Below are 23365 nucleotides of genomic sequence, written 5' to 3' on the forward strand. Positions count from 1 at the left end.
CTCACTCCACTACCTAGAAGAGTTAAATTTACTGTCATGTTTTACACAGACAATCCCTCTCTGTCCGTCTTCCTTTTCGTGAACCTTATTCTAACCTCCGGTGAGCAAAACACTCTAAATCATTTTGGTGGCGTAAAGCTATCAGGCTTCTTATCTAGCCTAAAGATGGAAAAAGGCTAATGGATCATAATTACTGTCACTTTTCATAATGTTAACCTTTCCACTTTTTAAATAACGTACTCCACTTAAAGACACCCCTGCAGAGAAGGATTTAGCTGTTGCCCTCTGTCTGGAGGTGAGGGGGAAGCCAGCAGGCCTGTGTCCTGGGCAGCGTCCCTGCCTGCCCACGCGGGTAGCAGCTCAGCCCCTGGGCCCTCCAAGGGTCCGTGTTTTATGGTGAGGTGTCTGCGTTCTGAGAAACTGTGCTACACCCGTCATGTAGAAATGAGATGGACGGTCTGTTTGTCCTGTCTCTCTCTAATGGAGAGACATTGTGAGCTTCATCTTCTTTGTTGACACTCGTACAAAACATTCCGAACTGCAAATCCTCAGTACCAGCACACACAAATGCGCAAACATGAATTAGGTTTCTACTATATTGTGAAATAAAAATAAATCGCACTTGATGTCCAACAAAAATGAACAGACAGGCAGACAGACTAATTCACCTGTACTTGACAGGTGAACGTTGAAAAATGAACTTTGTCCCATCTAGTCAAACATGTCCTGGTATACATCTCAGCCGGACCCCATAGGTGCATTCCCAGAATTGTTTGGTTACACTTCTGTGAAACAAGCCCTCAATCTGGCAACCACATCATCCCGGCCACAACCACAAGGAGGGTTGCCAGAGTTTTCAGAAAAAGAGAAGGAGAAGTTTTAAACAGACACTCACTAATAGCCTTAGCAACCCTTTCAGTGGACAAAACTACCTGAAGGGATTAGGGGTGCTGGTGCTAGTGTTGGGGGACAGGAAGTGCGTTGGGGATGGGGGTGGGACGGGGGCGGGTCTCGGAGGCCCCGCCTCCTCTTCTCTGCGGCAGCCACGTAGCAGCCAGCACGTCTCCTCCGACAGCTCATTACGCTGCTTGCTAGACCCAGCTGCCTCCCGCCATACTGGGACACATCCAAATGTGAACAGGTCCCAATCTCATTTTCACACTGTTTTTCAAAGAGGATTAAATGCAGAGTGTGCTGAGTGACCTCATCCACACCTGGCATTTCTCTCCAGCTCGTGCTCTCTCTCTCTCTCTCTCTCTCCCTCTTTCTCTCTACCTATTTCTATCTCTCCCTCTCCTTGTCTCTCCCTCCCTTCCTCTCCCTCTCTGAAGGTGTATGAGGTGTTTATCGCCCGTGGGGGGGTCAACCCCCGCTCGGCCTCTTCCCGCCACCCACGAGTCTGCAAAACTTTCCCCCACTCTGCAGTCACATGTTGATTAGCCCTTCAAACGTTTGAACATTAAAACCCAATCTGGAGAAATCAAAGCAACATGTGAACGCCATGATTAGTGTCAAAAGTATTACCATGCCATTCACTCAGAGAGGAGAGCCTTGCGTGTTCCTTCTTCATGCATCTCCGCCCTAGGAATGACAGGCAGGGGGAATAAAGGACTCTTAAACTTTATCACTTTTTTCAAACCTTTTCAATTTAATTTCATTGCAACTTCTATGAGGCGCTTACAATCAGTTGAGAAAATATTGTCTCAGCGCCAAAATATCCGGAGGAACTTCAGGGCTGCATAACTGTGCCCAGAGGAGAAGAGGGAAGTTCACTGACGTACCTGCTCCCTGAGCTTTACGAGAAGACCTCCCTGAAATGCTCGACCGTTGTACCTGTAAAAGCTTCACCAGGTCAAGACGAGCAGTTGGACAAGGTAGGCGTTCTTTCCTTCAATGCCCAGACGTTCCTGTGGGCTGGAAAAACATTTTCTTATGTCTTTAAAAGAAAAGTAGAGGCTTCCTCACAATGGCTTCAGTGAGGATCTTTCCGGAAGCAGCCCGCACCGAACAGAGAGGTGAGGTCGCAAACCGCTGATCAACAGCACACGGTGGATGTGAGTTTTTATTGGATACTAGACTACGCTTCTGCGCCCGTGTGGAACAGGAGGCCAGACAGCACTGGACTCCCAGTTGAGCTTCAGTTCCAAGCTCACTCTATAGCCCACAACACGCCTCCTTCAGTGCACCAAACAAGCCGACGGGAGGAAGAGGAGCAGTTGTGCGGTGTGAGATTTGGGCCCACTGCTTTGGTGTCACTGGTTCTAATTGTCAAAAATTCAGTATCGGGGAGAAAAATGTCCATCTACCAGTTTGATTCCTCAAGGCAAAAGGGTTTGAGTCAAAAAGGAAGTTGGTGATATGAGCGTATTATCACACGGAAGGAAGTGTTCAAGTCTTGCAGGATGATAGTGAATGTCTGGCTACGCACCATACAAAGCAATTAACCCATTCTCAGAGTTAGCAGGGCCCACAGATAAGAGAACGGTTCTTATCATCCCTACTCGCCATCAGCCTCACCGTCATGCAACGATCACATAAAGATCAAGAACTGGAAGTGTACTTACATGTACATGAATGTTCAAGAATGGGGTGAAGATAGGAGAGATGGGGGAGAGCTTGATATGTGCCCAGTGGAGCTGTGTTTTAACCCAGTGACCATTTACACAATGCAAGTGTGAACTGCTGGGACAGTGTGTGTACTGCGAATGAATGAGACTAGTGTCTGCACTGTATGCCAAGACTGAAAAACACCCAAATCTAACACTCACATCAGCATGAAATGGTCCTTAACAGTCAGTTGATCTTACAAATACACAACAGTGACTTGGCTCTGTGTTTCCTGGCCTGTATGTCCAGCAGTGTGAGAGAAAAGGCAGGCGTAGGTTTGAACATTATATCCAGGAAGAGATGGATGCCCTGTATATTAAACACATTTTCATTTGTTTACACCCAGCATTTAATTGTTACGACTGCCATTCCACTAGTGTGTTAAAGACTACAGCCTATAACAATGAGTTCGTAGGACAATATCATTGTGAAAACGCAGTGAAAATCTAAGTTTTACACAGGCTCAATGAAGCATAATGAGTCCATCTCCACCACGCCATCATCCAGTCTGGTAGAAGTTCAAATCCCTGCACTGTAATACTGGCCAGGTCTTACTCTCTTACTCCACAGGTGGAAATACGACTAGGGCACTGCAAAACTCTTGATTGCACTACTCATTCACATCTCTCCATGGCACACAGCCCTCCTGGCTAAGACCACCAGATACAGGAAGCAGCCTCGGTCTGCGAACTCCAGTGCAGGTGTGCGTGAAACTGTCCTGCGCATGCACAAAGGGAAAAGTGGATCAACTGCGGCTTGGCCCAGCACTTCGTTTACAGTTACATTCAGGTCGACCTATAGTAGCCAAAGCCCGACCCGGGACTCAGCCTTCACCGTCAAAACACGTTGCGTATGACTGAAGCGAACATCCTGATGCTCACCGTGTCGTCTTGCCCAACCCATACCAGCGTCTGCAGGAATCCTCCCCACATCACAAGGTGTGGGAGTCGAGTCAGCCCTTTACCACCACCACACCGATGGCTATTTCAGCAACAGTCTGGCACCAAGTATCCATCCAGCACCAGAGTCTGATTGGACTCCCTGTGTGCAACAACAACAGCATTCACTAAAGTCTCCCCAGCGTGGCAGAGAACTACACTGATGATATTCCGTTCCACAGATGTAATGTTTACATTTAAAAGAGGTTCATTCATTAGACTTTCCCCGTCACTCTCACCAGACTCCCGCTTTACCAAAGTGACGCAACATTCCAGCCTTATTGACAAGTTTTGGTTGCTAATGGCGTGTGTAAGGTGCCACGCCTGGGTGGGAAGGAGCACACGTGGCCTGCAGGCCTGGAGGTCTGGGGCCTTCGTTCCTCCACAAACATACGTGTAGACAGAGCCTGGCAGGCACATCCACACGCCCCTACCTTACATACTCCACAATGTCTGTGCTGCAGTGCAACCTGGAACAACTCAGGCTCCCTGCATGTGCGTTCCTGCCCAGATCTGAAACATCCACATGTGGGTGTAGTGTGACAATGATCTAGTATGATCTTCCCTCTGGATTAGTTGGAGCTGTGTTTAATTGATTGAATTTAGATTAAGGTAAGTTGGCTGTTAAATGAACAGCTAGGTCTGTGTACGAAAGGTGAGGATGTTAATGATCCATTGAATACTGTGGTTTGGGTTTGTGGAGAGCTCTTTTGAAGTTTCAGCAAGTGCATCTTTAAAGGCTCCATCCAGCTCTACCACAGCAGTACACAGCACTGCTGCCTCAGTCCAGAAAATTCCTGTCTCAGGCTTTAAGGTCTTGTCTCTCGTCCCTAATGCTCTGGCTATATTCAGCTCACATGAACACACTGTGGTTCACTTTATTTGCAATTCAACTATAATCTACTTAAGGCTTAAAAATTCAAATTTAATAATCTTAATTATTATGGTGCAAAGTATTAAGCTATTATGTAATTTTAGATGTAATCAAGAGTCAGTAGGAAAATACTGATATAAACAAACTATATATATACACAAATCCATGATGGTGGTTTTAAACTCTGCATTCAAAGCCACCAGTTAAAGAATTCATAGATCCAGCACTGAATCAAAAGTTGTTTGATTCCAGCACTGGCCAATTTACAGCAGCCCAATTCTAACTCAACAGCTACTGTAAAATCTGCAGTGTATCCCACACCTCGATGTGCCACTGAGGACAATCAATGGAGATGGAGCAGTTTGGGGGGGTGGAATCTCCTGTAAGGGTTGCACAGGCCAAGCCCCTGCACAGCTGAGTCCCAGGTCACTGGCCACGCAGTTGCCCCTACACAACCCACCACAATAGGGCAACAGCAGACTAGCCAAGTTTCCCCGACAGGCAGGCACTCAAATCTCAATATAACTCCCTTTTCTCAATTTCTATTTCTGAATATCTCGCAAGCTCTTGTGCTCCTCATGCTGCAGGACCCAGGCTGGGGATACAGATGAGCTCTTTGGACATCTCTGCTTCCTGCTATTCTACATGTGTCACCAAGCCTGTACACTGGAATTCCTATAGGAACGCCAGCGGGTGGAGATCTGTCTGCGTCAGGAGCTGAGAAACATCTACTGACCTTGCCGGAGGAAAATGTGACCAACCACACAGTTGCCCCAGGTCTGCTGTAGATTCTGGCCCACAGTTACAAGGCCTGACCGCATGACCACACAGTCTCTGTACTGGTCAAAGCATGAAAAAAGGCATCTTGGGAGGTCTCTTACTGGAGGTGCATTTCCAATGACAGGATATGCTTCCAGTTGCTGGGTTTTTTAACCCTGTAATCATCGTAAGGACTAGATACAACGAATGCACGCAAGGAAACTCCTGCCTTTGGGACAAGCAATGAGAAAAATGCAACAAAGTGCTGGTCACCAGATCACTCGCTGAACTCATTTGCAGACGCAGGGCAAACGGTTTCCTCAGCTTTCCTTGCTAGGTCGCGGCGTAGATGCTCACGAGAAAACACCGTGGACGTTGTCAGGAAGTGATTTACAATAGTCATTTACAGAGCAAACAGTTATGCTCCCCTCATGCGTTCATGGGACACAGGACACCGACGCACATTAATATGACCACAACACGTGTTGAGCTGCCGGCTCTGCGATGGAAGCGCTGCAGTTTTCTTCTCCCCTCCTCGTCACAGCCCATAAACCATATCCAGTGATTAATGCATCAATCATTCTACATGAAAGCCTGGGAGTAGTTTTGCCCTGGCGCTGTCAGGAGGCCCCGGCCTGTGGCTGACTGACAGGAATATGGATGCCGTTGGTGGTAAATGAGCTCTAACGGTTCCTCGGGGTCTCGCCGCACGGCCCGCCGGCCCTGCCGCGCTGTTCCTGGCCCACTGATAGAATTAAGGGGTCCCTGAACCATGCTGCTCACGCTTCCTGAAGCAATTACCATGAAGCAGCGGGTCCACCGCCCGGCGGGACGCGTGTGTGCGGAGCGGCGGGGGATCCGGGGGGTGTTTAAACAGAGCGGCGCGGGGCGCATCCCGCCACCCACGCTAGAGAGGCCAGGAGAAACAGAGCGGCCCCGTGCACACGGAGCCACCCGCCCCTCGTGCTTCTGGGGCTTTTTTTGGGGTTTTTTTTTCCTGCATTGTTTTGCTTCTCGTCCGAGTCGCCCGTCACGGCCAGCGCGGTGGGTGGGGATAGATCTGTTTTCACAGACTGAGAGCCATAAGGAATTACCGACTTGGCATGTAACAGGAGAAAATATTATATTGTAGACAGATGTCCCTCATCCTCCTAAGATGGGTTCTGGGTGCTGTTAGTATACAGAGGAGGGCAGGTAGAGTCCCACTAAAAGAATAAAACAAAATAAAAGTGCAAGACGTTTCAGAAACTTGGAAAACTTCAGTACAGGCTCAACAGTACACATGACTCTTCAGATTCCTTTAAGCTTAAGATAGAGCTGAAATTGAGCCGCATCAGTATTGTGTGTAAAGTATTTGTAATTCGAACAGTTCAATTACAAATACAAGATCTGAGTTGTTGAGAATGCAGAAAGGACCACATTACATTGAAAATACATAATAATGACAAGAATCAAGAATCTTGACCAGGATGGCAAAGTTTCTAGATCAACACTGAAATTGTGATATTCGTGAGGCTATCGCATTCATTTATCAGGATGAGTAAGTGAGCATTATGGCACTGTTTGTTTTTGGAGTGGTCTGCATTAAATTGAATTAGCACAACATTCTCCCAAAATCATGCGAATTCCCAGTTGCCCTCAAGAGAAGGAAACGCTTGGAATTCTGCCCCAGGAAGGTCACTATTCTTCTGCGTTGGGCTGCAGCACATACCAAGGGTAGGGTCAAAGGTCACAGGGACTAGTCATTCTGCAATGCCCTGGCGCCTGCCGGCACAGCCCTCAATTTGTAAAAGGCAAACTCCAACCTCGGAGGGCTTCCCTGGCAAAACAGAGGACTTAAACACAACCAGCTACCCCACGGCCCCACAAGACTCCACATCCTGGCCCCAACTACCTAAATAAGAGGAATTACCCCACTACCATTCTGCTCTGTGAAAACACACTTTAATAAGAGAAATTATCTTAAGTCCAATCAACATGCTTAATAAAAGGAATGACCTTAGTTATGGGACGGGTCCAGCCAAAAGGCCTTATTAAGAGGTTTTACGGTAGGTGAGAGCAGCTTCGCCCAGTTCTCCAGCTCATTACTCCTGGATTTATGCGGGATCTTATGCCATGTGCGAGGCGGTGCTCTCCAGTGCTTAACACCCCTGACCCTGCCTGTAAATAAGGAAATTAATAAATAGGGAGCTAATCTGTAGGGGACAAAGGAGAAAATTGCAAACTAGTTCAACTTAACCAGAAAGGACCGTTCACTGCTAGGTCATTCTGAAACAGAGTTCTGCTGTAAGCAGTGGGATAAGATTGACGACTGAATTTATCTTTCACCATGTGCATAATTGATTTGGCTAAATTCATTATACACATGGTGACATGGTTTTCATTTTTCTTAATTAACTTAATGCTCATGGTGATATATATTATTTACCATTTAATATCCATAACGTTTAATCACAATGGTAGAAATTAAATTCTCCATGAATTGTTTCCCTTATATATTGTATTTTGAAGTACAAGTCTCTAAAATGTAGACATGAGCAGCAAATTCTTTTTTTCCACTCTGGTGGTTTTACTGGGATGAGAGAAGGCAGGATGTTCACATCTTAAAGTCCCCCAGAAATAAATCTATAGTGTACAACCCAGCTAGGCTCAGCCAAGATGACTTCTAGAGGCAAACAAATCTGGCTACACGTTCAAAGGGAAAGGGTTCTGTTATTACAGTGGATCCAACATATGCATTTTAATGCAAAAGAAAAAGTACAAAATAAAATTACCTATTAAAACCTTCAAAACATTTAGGTATAGAGTGTTAACCTTACTGTATGAAAATATGAGGTATTGTTTATCTGAAATCTTAAATGAAATCTTAACTACAAAAAAGAGGAGTGAGTACTTAGTAAACTGCTTTTCAAATTTTAACCTTAAAGAGAGATTACATTGGCTATACAACAATGTCTTCATCTGCTTAAAATTCTATTTCAATTATTTGGTAATAGAATTCATAAACATATCATTTCAATACTATATTTCAAAATTGAAATTCACTAACATTGCTGCAACAGAGAGAAAACCTTTCTGTAAAAGAGAAGTTTACATCAAGAACCTATTACGTGAAATTTACAATTATTTAAAAAAGCAAACAAACTGCATCATTTCAACATTTAAATTCATATTTGAAAAATTGTACATTAACATAAATAAGAAACAGTACTTATTTTTACAAAATAAAAATCCTCCATGATCCCCCCCAAAGAAAGTCTCCATTCCTAACCAAATGCCCAGTTTAGAGCAGGGGTCATTTCTGCTGCTGTTTACTCGTTAGTAGTTTCTGTCCTGCGGGGAAGGTGTGTGCAGGTTATATAAAGGTGTTTAAACTGCTTCTTTAATCCATATAGATGACAAAATTTATTTGACCCTTTTAATAAGCACAAAGTCTGAAGTTAAATCTTTACTTCACTGGACACATTTTGATTATATTAAACTTGAATGATAAATAAATATAAGTTCAAATAAACAAATCTAAATTAAAAAATGAATCCAAAACACAATAAATCAAAAATCTAAATTAATTTCCCCATCAAATATTATATAGCTTGGCAAATATTATACATGAAATGACATTACATTCTGAATTCTGATTCTAATCATTTAGAGATGCTAAATAGACCCAAAAGTGTAACAATACTCTATTGTGTTGTACTTAAAATTATGAATAACTTTATGTAGTTAAAATACAAAATAGGCCATAAACCTGAATATGATATAAAAATATTTTTCAGTGGTTTACCCTGAAAACCTGGTGGCCCTGTTGGCCCTGTTGCTGGGACACCACTTCCATTCCACTGATGGAAAAGCTCACTGAAAGGTGGACAGAGTGAGAGACAGTGAGACAACTACATTGTCTTTCTACTCTCTGCACAGCATCATCTCTCTCTTTTTTTTCCAGGGAAGTCTTTCACAGACACACTGGCTACATCTCAGCCCCAGACGGCAGTCTGTCTGTTCCCCTCTGAGAAACACAGTGTCCTGTTTCTTATACTGGGTGTTAGCGAGCAATTATCACGACCAATGGGGCAAAGCCTTTGACATGGTAATTGCTGTTCAGAGCACACAGGGCCCGTACACCCCAACCTGTGTCTCTCATTTAGCAGCAGAAAACCAGGCTCTACGGGGGAAGAGCGGCTGTTTGAGTCTCTGAGCCACCAGGGGCCCCTGCAGGATCCCCTCACGTTTCTGATAAAAGCTGCTCCCTTCTGCCGTCCCTCCCGTCGGTCGGTGTTCTCGTATGGGCCGGGTCCCGGCCCTGATTTGGCCCAGCTGGAGGAAGCGAGTGATCAGAGCTGGGCTGGTGCAGACAGAGCTAAAGTAAACAGCCGTGGTGGCTGAGCAGGCAGTTAGCAGCCCTCGGACAGATGATCGGGGGGCCTGTGCGGACCACACACACAGGCATGCTCTCCCGGACCACACAGGGGCCCGAGTGGGGGGGGGGGGGGGTGGCTCAGGGGGCCTACGCACGCAAACACACGCCCCATCGGCAGGGCACTCCTACGGGCAAAGGCTAGCCCTGGGTCAGGGCAGGGCCAGCTGAGAGCACGGGGTATTAACAATCTGGCATGGGCTGTAAATGCCCCGTGCAGAGCAGAGTGCAGCCTCCAAGTTCGCCGGCTGACATTCAGAGCTTTCTTCTTCTTCTTCTTACAGCACAAATAAACTCTCTCTCCCCTTTTTGCAGAGGTAAACACAAACAGGAAAGGCCTGGCCAAGCAGCCACGTTGTGCTGCTTCCTTCTCGCTGCAACAGCTCCATCACTAAACCACTCATTGGGCTCCCAAATAGCAAAAGGGAAAATGCAGAGGCAAAGCATCTGTAAGAGAATATCCACACACAGGGACTGGAGCCAGCGGCACCACAGAAAAGTTCCTGTGACACTGGAGCTCAGACTTGTGATCCTGTGTATTATAAGAAGTCCAGGAACAGAACTGTGAGGGGACATCCAGTTTTCTCATGCAGGACACACGTAAGGTTTACCCTGGTCATCATTTTCTTTTTTCTGCTCACGCTTACACACATAAACGCAGGCGGCACTGAACAAGCATCATGTGAGCCATTTGTTTGAGAGTTTATCTGGACAGTGTCAGGTTGACCTGAGGGGCAGATAGAGGAGTAATGTTCTCAATCATAATTACTCCCCCCAATTCCACCAATCACTCCATCTGGAGAGGTGAGAGACAGAGAGAGAAAGAGAGAGAGAGAGAGAGAGAGGGAGAGAGAGGGCAAAGGAGTCTGCACACTACTGTAATCATAAGATAAGTTTAAAAGATAAGTTCATACTTTATGCTAATGCTCCAAATACACACAGAAACATTGCAGCTGGCAACGACACAAACACAAACTCATGCACATCTCATTTTTAAATTCCATGTATTTAAGATGAAATATGGATGTAGCCAAAGCCACACTTCACATTACACCTGACTCAAATAAATGGTATAACCGATTTATTTCACCCAGGTGCAAAATGGATTTAAGTGCTTATAAATAGCCTCATGGGGCAGAATATTCATCAAGAGTTTTTGGAACCGTCTAAATCTCAGGATTGAGAAATATTATGTGCTGAGTTGCAAAGCGAAGTTGAAAAGGTTGAAGAGTGAAAGTTAAGATTGAAAGATTTTTACAAAAGAAAAAAAAATCTAAAAAAGCTTTAATTTTGTAAAATATGAGTATAGGCTCCACCCATCCTTCAGCCCTTTTTCAATTGTGAGGTTAAAGCCTTCAGGTCACAGGATCACTGATAGCCGAGTGCTTTAACATGGCAGAGCAGTGACAAACAACGTGCCAGCAACAGTGGTCCTGTAGTCCGAAACTGACCAGGGAGGAATGGTGTAGCTTTAGACGTAGAAGACTTTTATTACATTGACTGAGAGTCAGTGATTGAATACTTTCAAGTCTGCGGACAACCACAAAAAGCCTTTGTGATCTAAGAATAGCATCGTCTGTGTCATGTGAGTGGCAACGAGTATATTTGTATTATGTTTGGGATTTTCAAAGCAGTGTATTTGGCTATAGAGAGCATGGGTGCTGAGATGGCCACGGAGAACGGATGGTTTAGGGCCCCAGAGAGAACAGAGGCTCAGTACTGAGGGCACCGGGGGGCTGTTCTGTGCTGAGCTACAGAGCAGAGGATGGTAGCACTTGTCTGGATACTGGCAGGGTCAGGGTGCACCAGTGAAATATGGCTGAGAGGCAGAAAAAGAATAACACAGACTCTCTTCTTCCTGCAGGGCTCTGAGGGTGTCTGGGACCCTGCTGGGCGACACATGGGTCATGACCCGTCCAAGCAGGGAAGCTGGCTCTCACACACACGCAGACATACACAGCATGGGAACTTTAGAGAAGCTTGACAGACATGCATGTGCGCATTCACACACACACACACACACACACACACACACACACACACACACACAAAAAGCACACCTGCACAGAAACGGGAAAACTGTGAATCCTACGCACTTTGAGAGTGTGCAGGCAAAATGCATTTGTTAAAGAGAATAAGGCATGGGTTTGGTTTTCTTTCAGTCCCTTTTGCTTTTGCTATATGTTGTCAGTTCAATTTTTAACACCAGTGCCTTATGTTAGTTATTCCTCGGGATGTTTAGAGGATTGTCTAAATAAAAAAAGGTTTTTACACATATATCCTGCATACTATACACCCTAAGAATAAATGTCCCATAAAAATAACTAAAAAAAAAGAAAAATAACAGTAGTGTTAGCCCTTGTTTGTTTGTTTTTATTCAACTCCACTGATAAAAGCACTTGTATTGCGGATATAATAAACTTATTTTAACCGGCACTGACAAAAATAATGCGTGTCACATGTAACACACAAGTAACATATGCAAATACATTTGTAATAAAAGATAACCTCATAATAAGATACAAACAGCGTGTTGTTGAAAATACAATCGTAGCATGTAACAGAACATTTGTTTAGTAATTCGTCTGCATGATTCGCGCAAATTAGATTTTACAGGAGATGTTGCATATCAATTCTTACCTAAGAGGCAACACGGGCTTCGCAGGATTTAGCGAACATTGAACGCCAGCAAACTAAACGTTACTAAACGTTGAGTATGTTATACAACACGTTCATTATAGTCAGACCTATAAGCAGCATTAATTACATCCCACTGGTAACTGAACGTTTGTTCATCTATTGTTTAATGCGTGAGATTAATAAGTGTCTATTTGGCGTTGCCATGGCAGTTGGAATAATGCAGCGTGACTCTCACGTCCTTTGCCTTGACCTCCTGCTCTGAGGAGATGCCGGCACGGATCTGCGGTCCCTCCGCGGAAAAGACTGCCCACCTGGCAAGGAAGCACCTCGCACGAGTGCGTCGCAATACAGGAAGACTAAAGAAAATACTGACTCGCTGTTTTTTTTTATTTAAGCGCGTTTCCTTTGACGGCGACAGTGACCCAGATACCAACGTTACGTCCGTACCAACGTCAACACGCAGCCTGATGCGCAGGACACTAGCCACCTTACACAGCCTGAGATATTTGAGCGGCATTAAACGCCGCATTAGAAAGAGTTTCTGTGGTGTTAATGGTATATTGTGGAAGTTAGGCTATATAAAGTTCAGATTTAAAAAACGTTATGACCTGTCGGTTTTCCTCACTTCTCATTTGATCAATTATTAATTTGTTGTACAATTGGTGATGTGCAGAATGACTCAAATATTTTTCCTTTGCGATTAACAGGTGATACATTTAGAGATAGAGACGCATTTAGAGATAAATTATATCAAGGAAATAACAAGACAATTAATATTGATTAATTTATTCATGAAGATAATGTTTTGAGTCATTTTACCTATTTAAAATGTCAACGAAAAAGAATCTAAAATCGTGTGCCGTTAGATATTTAATTATTGCATATTAAAGTTGGTTTATAATGCTCTTTTGTAGTATAAAAACATCACGTGAACAGTTAAATGCAGGAAAGGCACGCGGGGGGAAGGTGCGCGCTGCGTTCCGTGTGCTGGTACTGATGAGGACGTCGCAGTCCCCACAGAGCGCGCAGACGCTACCAAAGCAGCCTTTACACGGACCACTTCAAATATTAAAACAAACGCCACTACTTGATCTAATATCTTCATATACTTTAATCTTACTAATCTGAAATCAGTCCCAACACATTGTTTCTACGTAGTAAAAATTTAGATAATTGCATTTTATGGTCGATTTTTGCATTCCGCTTTATCATTAACATGACCAGGTATAATGTTCCTTTGATACACAATATTTTAAGAGCTGTTTTAAGAAAAATATTAGGTTAGTTTTTTTGTTGTTCTAGTTACAGAGTTGCGTGTTCCAACAAGTGATAAAACCTGATAAAAAAGCCCATAATATTGCATATAACTAAGAGTTTTAACTAATAAATGCTTTAGGTAGCTATAGTTAAACGACATTAGTAAAATAACTATGTACTATATAGTATTATATATTTGAATTTAGAAAATATGTATTGTATTCCGATGTGCCCTTAATAAGAAACATTTTCTCTAGATTCTAATCTAAAATAAACTACTACATCTATAGGAGTGGATATTACTTAGCCAATCTAATTTACTAAGGTAGCTAAGCCAATGATGTGCCCATGGAGGGGGTTTCCCTTTGGGGACCTTTATCATTTTGGTATCATGGAGTTAATGTCAGATGCTAAATGAAAAATATTCAGTAATAGTGGCAGTGTTACACTCTTGATAAAATCAGTTTAGAAATCTGGTTGGGATTGGCTACTGAAGTTTGCAAATGCTGAAGAAAACCAACAAGCTAATGTTAATCTGCATTCATGTCGTCAATCTCAGCCATACTTGTGTGAGGCACATAATCCTTTTTTGTGCTCTTTGGTTTGTCTGTTTATAATGACTAGGTCTATAATACTTTACCTATACACTTGGTAGTGTAGACAGTTTCCATTGATTTTCATTTTAAAACATTTTATAAACTTACATTTACCTTAATGTAATTATGTAAATTGCTTGTTTTACTGGTAAATTAAATTGTTTACAAATGCACAGGCAAAACAAATCCTTAAATCATTTAATTTACTGAACAGAGCATAAAATTTTTTATAAACTTTTCAACTTTTCAAATTGCTGAACTAGATGTCTCATACCTTTTCAATCAAAGCAGCCACATATTTATCTAACTAAAGGCAGAGGTATTTTACAAATCGGTTCTAAATCATATTCCAAGATATAGCCTGTCATGCCTTTTACAGTTTCAAAAAAAGTGTAACAAGCCACCTATCAGTTTGTAAACACTGCTGAAACAGAGAAAGAAAGAGAGAGAGAGAATGAGAGATTTGCTGTTCTTCTTTAAGGCCCCTCCAGATGGCGTTAATCCACTTCACGGGACTTCAAATTATGTTTGACGTCAGAAGAAATAGCTTATTTGAGCTCTGTTCACTTGAAGTTACAGCAAACATGCCTCTGTCATTCTTAAAACATGACTGAGTCTGTTCAGCTAAAGTGGGAGACGTCTCAACATAATTGACACAGTGGGCCGTTTATTTGAGATGTAAAAGGCAATACAGAGTTGCGTCCAATATTTAACAATCATTCTGACTGATAATTCATGAATCGACAAACATGTATTCAACTTACAACATTTCTATAGGTATTATGTCAGATGCATTATAGTGCATTCATTGATGATTAAAAGGTGATAACTTAAAATGTACCAGACTCGTCAAAAGCCAGACGATTATGAAACAGGGCCCAGTATAGGCAACACTATTTGAGTATTCAGTGCAATGGAAAACCTTGCTTTGATGGGTATTGTAAAAGTAGCAGGAAAAAACAGTAACAGTGCAACAAGCCAGACCATTTGCAGAATGAAGGCCAGCTGGCCAAATCTCCATGACAGCGAATCCCTCCTCGAGTTCCCAGTGAGGGTCTCAGCTGGCCTGCAGCAAACACTGAAAGAGAATACCCTGTTCCTCTCGGCCGGCAGCAGATCACAGCCCACATCTTCCACCTTACACATCATCCCCTCCACATTTCAAACCCCACAGCCGTGCGTAATGTCAGCCCCTTCAAATGGCCAATGACTATGACAATATACAGAAAGGATTTCCAAAGGGATCATTTCTTATGAGAGAAATCTTCCATAGCAAATTCAAACCCACCTCAAATTGTGAAAATAAAACAGAGAGCATTCCACAATACAACAAATATGCACCACCAAGGCTAGTTAATATACAACGTGTATTGGACATGAAATCACCTCTTTTTTTGATCCCTAATCCTTTACTGCATTTGTCTTTCCCAGAATGCCAGTGCCTGGGTCATTTGGCAGAGAACTCATCCTTTCACCCATGCCCTGCACTACATAGATCTAATTGATGCATTTGTCTGTCACTGGGCACCATGTGATTGGGCGAAGTGAGTCTCGGGAGGCTCCGAGCTCCCAATTCAGAGCCCTGGAATAGACCAACACTAGATCAGATTACCACAAAGTCTCTACACCCTGACTGTCAGAACAACACGGACTGTGCTCCTACAACAAAACAACGCCTGAATTATCAATACATAATATCTATACACAGAAAGGGTTAGTACTAAAGAAGTGCAGAATGTTTTCAAATTCACAAAAACAATTTTAGCACTCATTCAACGCATAAAAACATTTTTTTGTATTTAGTTTGTTTCTTCTGCAGTGCATTCAGCAATAAACCATATCTACCCAATCCATCCCCTTATATAGCATTACACTGAAGCACAGGAATTCCAGTTCTTTAACAGCATACTATAGGGGGCCTGCGTTCATGCTGCCGAGCAGTAAAAGAGAGGGAAGGGGTCGTTGTTTTGGGGAGTTTTGTGTGGCAGAAAGCAGGCCTCTGGTTGTTTACGAGGGAGGAAGTCTACTGGGTGAGATCTGTGTCAGAGAGGACCTGGCCAGTGAGAGGATACATGGTGTCAGGAAGCGTCCACAGCAGCAATAGGGTGCCCAGAAAGAACACCGGCCCACCTGAGACACCCACCAGTGGGCAGGGAGAAACCGAGCAACAGCCAATCACCACACTGCATGCCACTCACAAATCACCCTGTCCACTACCCTGCCTCCCATCTCAGCGATGCACGCACGCACGCACTCTCACACTCTCTCACTCACACAAGCAGAGTGTCCAGACATCACCCACGTGCCCAGACGAGGAGGATTAATAAACACTGGGAAGGAGTGTGCAGCTGTTAGTAAAACACACATGCACACACACACACACACATGCACAAGCTTTTGCAGAAGAGTGTTTATGAGATACTGCCTAAATTCATTATATTTGAAATAAATAAGACTTCTCGACTGATCTTAGTAAGTAAAAAAGATATACATAGAAAAATTGAAAAATATAAACAATACATTTATAAAGGACGTCAGTCATCCATGCTGCCCACGCTGGTGTGTGGTCAACTGACCTCAAGCATGCCATGACTTAGGTAAATGATCAGCACTGGAATTCCTAGTCTTGTCTCATGAGATTTGATGCCTCTCCATTCCTGACCCAACTGGCTCCTCAGATCACACCAATCTGTGGGTAGCTCACGGCCTCACACAGCCTCACGTAGCCTCACGTAGCCTCACGTAGCCCTCACGTAGGCTCACGCAGCCCTCACGTAGGCTCACGCAGCCCTCACGCAGCCCTCACGCAGCCCTCACGTAGCCTCACGCAGCCCTCACGTAGGCTCACGCAGCCCTCACACAGCCCTCACGCAGCCCTCACACAGCCTCACGCAGCCCTCACGTAGGCTCACGCAGCCCTCACGTAGCCTCACGCAGCCCTCACGTAGCCCTCACGTAGCCTCACACAGCCCTCACACAGCCCTCACACAGCCTCACACAGCCTCACACAGCCCTCACAGCCTCCTGTGTGTTTTCACTCCATACATTACAACAAGATTTTAGATGGAACAAAGGCTGTCTGTCCTGTGTTCTATTTATTATTCATTCATCTCTTCCCTTAATCAGCAGAACACACACACACACACACACACACACACACACACACACACACACACACACTAGGCCGGACTTGAGTGCTCTGTGCTCTGTAAATGTAACCAGATCCCTGTGTTGCCTAGACCAACACATCCGATTGTCACAGAATGTGTGAAATTATTACAGAAGAAACGGACACGGAATGAAGGGGCAAAGAATATCAAAAGGACAGTGTCCACAGTGAGCAAGAGACAGTAGGTTCTGAACTCATCTGAAAGACGTTACATTAGTAAGTCCCCGAGAGTGCAGTAGGTTTACAAATGCAAATGCATCTGTCAGTATTTACGTGTGTGTGTGAGATGAGCACATGCTGTCTAGAACTGCGTGCGCGTGTGTATATGTATCTTGAGAGTGTATGTGTGAGAAGCGTGTAGTAACCAGTATGGGGGAGGTGCTGGGACCACAGCTCCAACCACCAGCACCAGTTCCACTCACTGCCTGAGTTGTACACAAGGTGAACTCCGCACTGTCATAATTCATCCCTGCAGTCAGGTTTAAGAGCCCTGTCCCACTGAGCAAGTCCTGCATTTCACAACTCCTAACGCCACTACACAGACCACCACTGGCCTCGAAGCCTCTGACCTCTGAGAGAGAGAGAGAGAGAGAGAGAGAGAGAGAGAGAGAGAGAGAGAGAGAGAGAGAGAGAGAGAGACTGAAAGTGGGGAGAGGGAGGGGTGATTAAATCACCTTCTCTGACAGAGACCACCTGGTGCTTGCAGCACAGACATGTCCCCTTACAGATGTGCTGGACTCTGATAATCCACACCAAAGCAGCTCAGGCCTAGTAAAGAAGGCCTTCATTACATTACATTAGCAACAAATGAGACAGTGCCTGGATAATTAAACAACAGCAGAAGATTATGTAGGAAAGCAAGTCAAAGTGCCACACCATGGTCTGAATCAGACACACTATTGACAGCACGGCTGAATGAAACACTGATTGGACAAACATACAGTAATATGTGACACATGCAAGTGTATTTCCAAAAACATATTGTATACGTGAGGTGTATTTATACCATATGTACATGCAAAATTGTAAAAATTTGTGTGTCTGTCTGTGTCTGTGCGTGTGTGTGGGTGTGTGTGTCTGTCTGTGTGTGTGTGTGGGTGTGTGGTACACAGGAGCCAGTCCGGCGGGACAACCACAGAAACATGACTCCACTTCCTGTGTCAGGAAGAGACTTCAGCAAAGACTCCAATATTGAGCGTGTGTATATGTGTGTGTGTGTGTGTGTGTGTGTGTGTATGCTTACACATATTTTATTGTTTTGTCTCATTATAGCAGCTGTACACGTGGGTTCAGATGTCCATTTCATTGATGTGTAAAGTGTAAATATTTGAGGTGAAGTGGCTTCATGGAGAGCAAGAGCAAATCTGATTAACCCTCCACATGCTCAGTGCTGCCCTGTGTGGCCGCGGTGCTCGAGAGGCCCTGCTCCATATTCACTGAGCCGTCGATCAGTTAAAACGCCTTAACAAAAACCAAGTGCTGAGCCCAAATCAGTGACTGCGTCTGACCAATCAACAGATGAAACCCAAAGATTCAGTGTAGATGCAATCCACTTCACTTTGTGTCCTTACCTCTCATTTCTCCATCGTCGCAAGAGTGAGCATTTCAGTCAACATGCAGACTCCTTCTAGGACTCTGCTATTAACACGAGATCTGACGCTGTCGAGGCCCAGCAGTGGGGTTTTGGTAGGGCTGCAGAGAAATAAACAGCAGTACGGATCTCATTCCTGAGGCCTGGCCTGGCTGATTTCATTAGGACACACTATGCTATTAACCTGCCTCAGTTTTCTTTTCCCCGTGTAAGACAGCCACATTTCCATAGTGCAGCGTGGGATATGGTTTCACGTGAAGAGCAGCCAAGCACAAACCATTTCCTATTTCGACCACTCACTTTAGTTATTATTCATATTCACAATAAATACAATAATGTGGCCATGGACGTCTTTGCAAGAATTCGTTTTGGGTGCAGGTCAGTAGAAGTCTTTTGCTCTACATGAGGAGGCCATTCCCTTCATGGTACGGAGGTTCAACTCAACCCAAACAAAAATGTGATATGATACAACAAACTCCCTGTCCAATTATCTACAACCCTCCTTGCAGGTTGGGACTGTCTCCAGATTGGCTGCTGAAAATCATTACGTTTCAACACATCCAAATCACATGACATGCTCATTACAAGCATACAGAAACTGATAGAAACCGTTAGCCATTTAAGACGAAGGCCTAAAGTTCTAACCCAAAGAGCACTGATAAGTGGGTGACACTCTGCTGTAAATGGTTACATTCACACCTTCAGGGCTTCCAAACCCGAGACAGAACGGTATTTGTGTTCACGGCTGATTTAGGGTCACTTTGCCAAGTCTAACCCCAACCATTTTGTGTGAACATCCAACCACAGGTGGAAAGCAACATACTCCACCCTGCCAAGTGGCATTTAGCAGGCAGAGAGGGGGCGGGTGGAGGAGATTGCAGCACGTGGGGACAGATTCTCTATCCAAGCTAAGGGTGCTGGAGGGGTGTAGGGGTTTGAGTAATTAAAAAAGGCCTTCTATAATGTTCAACACTGTTCTAACTGAGCGTAGCCTCACTGAGTTAACTGAAAGTCGCATCGTTTTGCCAATGCCTGATGTCTTCAGAGATCCAGAATGACTGAATACTCCGAGCACAACATGTCTGTGGTGGAGCAGACTTTGCTTCCATGGTGTGTTTTACTGACACGGCTGGCAAACTCACCCATGACTCAGGGCAGTTTCGGCCCTCTACAAGAACGCTCTCACAAACACAAACACGTGTAGGCTAAGAGGAAAAAAGAACGACTCTCTCTACACACACTGGAGCACAACACACACATATGCAAGCAGGTTAAAGTGTTCAATACTGCAGAATGGGTTCTAGTTAATGGATGCCAAATAGACTTAAAATAAGTCTCATCAATCCCTTAATGATGTTTCATTTTGATGAATGTAAATGAACAATGGCTTGTTTAGTCTAAAGAAGTGGCTCAGTGCGAGTACGCCATGCCTCCGAGTGGTGGTCATAGGGAACTCAACATTAACTACACAGTGTTTGCTTATGTCTGTGTGAGGTGACAGCAGCACCGCCGGCCTGATTCTTACGCTCGTCAGCGGTCCACTTCCAGCACACGATTTATGAAAACGTGCTCAAGTTGAAACGCTCATTAAGCAAATACCAATTCATCACAGGCTGGCTCTTGATGGAAAGCCTTAAGTATGGCATGAAGTGAGCCAAGCACACAGTAGCTGCTCCTGTAGGGAAAGATTCTTCAGATATGTTTCTTAATTTTTCCATCACATCTGAGTTATCATGCAGATTATATAAATCTTGAAGACACCTCACTGAGTCTTAACAGTGTTTATCGCATGAAGAGGGTTTACTCCCCCCCAATTTACCCAAAGATAAAAACATAGTGTCTTAAATCATGATTTCAGACCAAATGTCATGTTAGATAAAAATCTCCTTTAACAGCCACCATTTAGTGTGATAACAGTCACTTGTGTTCAAAGCCCTCTTTGTAGATAATGAAATTATACTAACCCAGAATCTGAAAACAATGTCAAAGGGGAAAGATTGCTGTGGTCTAAAAATTTGCCTTTTAAAAAATTAAGCATGTTCCCACCCTTCATATCTTTGTCTGCCGAGTCCTGTGGCATATTAAGTCCAAAGCAGATCCGCTGAGGAGAATGCAAGCCACAATGGCGCACGATACTTTGTCTGATAAGCAGTGGTAGTCTGTGGGTGTGAGTGTCTGAGTGTGAGTGTGTGTGTGTCTGAGTGCGCAAGTGTGTGAGTGTGTGTGTGTCTGAGTGTGTAAGTGTGTGTGTGAGTGTGTGTGTCTGAGTGCGCAAGTGTGAGAGTGTATGTCTGAGTGTGTATGTCTGAGTGTGTAAGTGTGTGTGTGTGTGTGTGTGTGTGTGTGTGTGTGTGTGTGTGTGTGTGTGTGTGTGTGTGTGTGTGTGTGTGTGTGTGTGTGAGTGTGTGTGTACACGCAGCAGGGGCGGGTTCGCTGGTGTGGTCTGCTCCCTGATTGCGGGTGCTGGGTTCTCCACATGAAAGCAGCCCCCCTCCTCAGGGAAGGGATTCCTGGCGACCCTGCAAATGTGGAAATGCAGAGGGCGGAGTCTAAATTCGACTCCCAGGCCCGTTCTGGCTCTCGTCCAATCTCCTCACACGCTGTGGAGTGAAGCCGGCTGGAGCCCCTCCCCCGACTCCTGTCTCCACTCCCAGCGTCGGCCATGTGCCTCACCTCCCCTCCTCTTTAATTGAGAAGACAAATGGATCTTTCAGTGCCCACTACAGCATTTCCATACATCAGTCATGACAATGTTAGCTTTATTAAGGAGGTCTTGCGCTGAGCTGAGCCATATGTTAGCCTCTGCCCCTCACGCACACACACCCTCACCTTCATGGTGCCCTGATGGCTAATGTAATTGCCCACTGTTTTATTATTAAAGGTAATTTGGGCCCTAATTGAATTCATTCAGCATTGTTCTTGCAAGGAATCTGTGTTAGGAAAATGTGTCAGGAATAATTCAACAGTCCACTTGAATTACATTGTATCTATTGTAAAATGCAATTACACTATATGAGAACTTATATCCATACTCATACATCTGATGATTATATTAGTTTTCACGTTTAATAAAGAGAACATAAACCTTGGGAGCAAGGAAGAGAAAATGCTAAGTGTAAAAATCATCATCGTATTTATCATTCAACACTGGGCAAGTTGACCTTTCTCTCCAGTGAAACCATCCAGGTGCTTCAACCTTTGGTCATATCCAGGTTTGACTACTCCAGCTCACTCCTTGCTGGTCTTCCAATGATTTCTGAAACTGATCCACAATGCTAGAGCATGGCTGGTCTCCCAATACACCACGATTTTCCCATCTCACTCCGCCGCTCTGTTCACCTACAAGGCCAACAGTGGAGCTGCTCCCTCCTCCTCGACAGCAGTGGTTAAAACCCCCTCTGCACCCCAAGGTCCTCCAGCTTCTAGTGCAGTCTGGCTTCTCCTCCCCAGCTCTCAAGATTCATGGAAGAAACGCATCAAGTCTCTTCTCCATTCCAGCACACGGTTGGTGGACGAATCTCCACTGTCCTTCTCCATCAAACGAATCTCCACTGTCCTTCTCCATCAAACGAATCTCCACTGTCCTTCTCCATCAAACGAATCTCCACTGTCCTTCTCCATCAAACGAATCTCCACTGTCCTTCTCCATCAAACGAATCTCCACTGTCCTTCTCCATCAAACGAATCTCCACTGTCCTTCTCCATCAAACGAATCTCCACTGTCCTTCTCCGTCAAACACTGACGGAAAACTCATCTCTTTGGAAACCTCATCAAATGCTTTAAAGATCTTACACTTCCATATTTGTCTCATTTAGCAACTGATCTTGAATCATTTTATAGCATTGTATTCTGACAATTCCAGCTCAGGACACTTTTATGTAGAGAACAACATTTCTTAATCTCACAAATAGTTTAAAGTCAAAAACAAAGTCCAAATTCTTCAGACAACTAAAACACCTGGGTAAGTCACTCTGGATATGAGCTTCTGTTAAACACTGTAAATATAAATGAGAGACAGCAAGCAAGGGGAGGGGGTTTGATTTATACCACCAGCACGGTACGGTCAGCATGCTCTTGTCATGAACGCTGAGCCAGAAAAAGAATCAGCCTGGTCACTAGGTTCTCACTATATCTGTCCAGCGTTCTGCACACAGACCAAGGTTGCCTGTGAACCAAGTGAGTCTCTATTACTGCTGCTCCACAGCCATAACATTCAGCCCTGAGGCTAAATCTATACTTGTCCTAATAGTATAATAGCTGCTCTGTGGCTTTAAAACACAAAAAAGTAACAAGGACAATGTTATTTCAGAAATCATCAACTTAAGAAATCATGTTCTGTAACCAGAGCAGCTTCTCACAGCACATCTCTTCATGACAACGAGCCCTCACAAGGGTTTGATGCACATACAGCAAAATATCAGTCATGGTTTTAGCAGCTGTTGTGTGTTTGTGGAGAGCTGCTTCGCCTTTTGTAAGCATAATAGGCTGCAGTGTCCGTTCATCTTCCTGCAGTAGT

The 23365-nt window shown here is 44.3% G+C and overlaps 1 long non-coding RNA gene across 1 annotated transcript in view; it reads left to right on the forward strand.

Annotated features, from left to right (window-relative positions):
- LOC143508823 (uncharacterized) overlaps positions 1-12087 on the forward strand; it is a 13086-nt gene extending 999 nt beyond the window's left edge. Inside the window, exons 2-3 of the long non-coding RNA XR_013129499.1 lie at positions 9911-10195; positions 11460-12087. This is a non-coding gene — a long non-coding RNA (uncharacterized LOC143508823). The remainder of the gene's footprint in view (positions 1-9910; positions 10196-11459) is intronic.
- The last annotated feature ends 11278 nt before the right edge of the window (positions 12088-23365 follow it).

Source organism: Brachyhypopomus gauderio, chromosome 2 (genome assembly GCF_052324685.1).
Source record: "Brachyhypopomus gauderio isolate BG-103 chromosome 2, BGAUD_0.2, whole genome shotgun sequence".
Classification (NCBI taxonomy): Eukaryota; Metazoa; Chordata; class Actinopteri; order Gymnotiformes; family Hypopomidae; genus Brachyhypopomus; species Brachyhypopomus gauderio.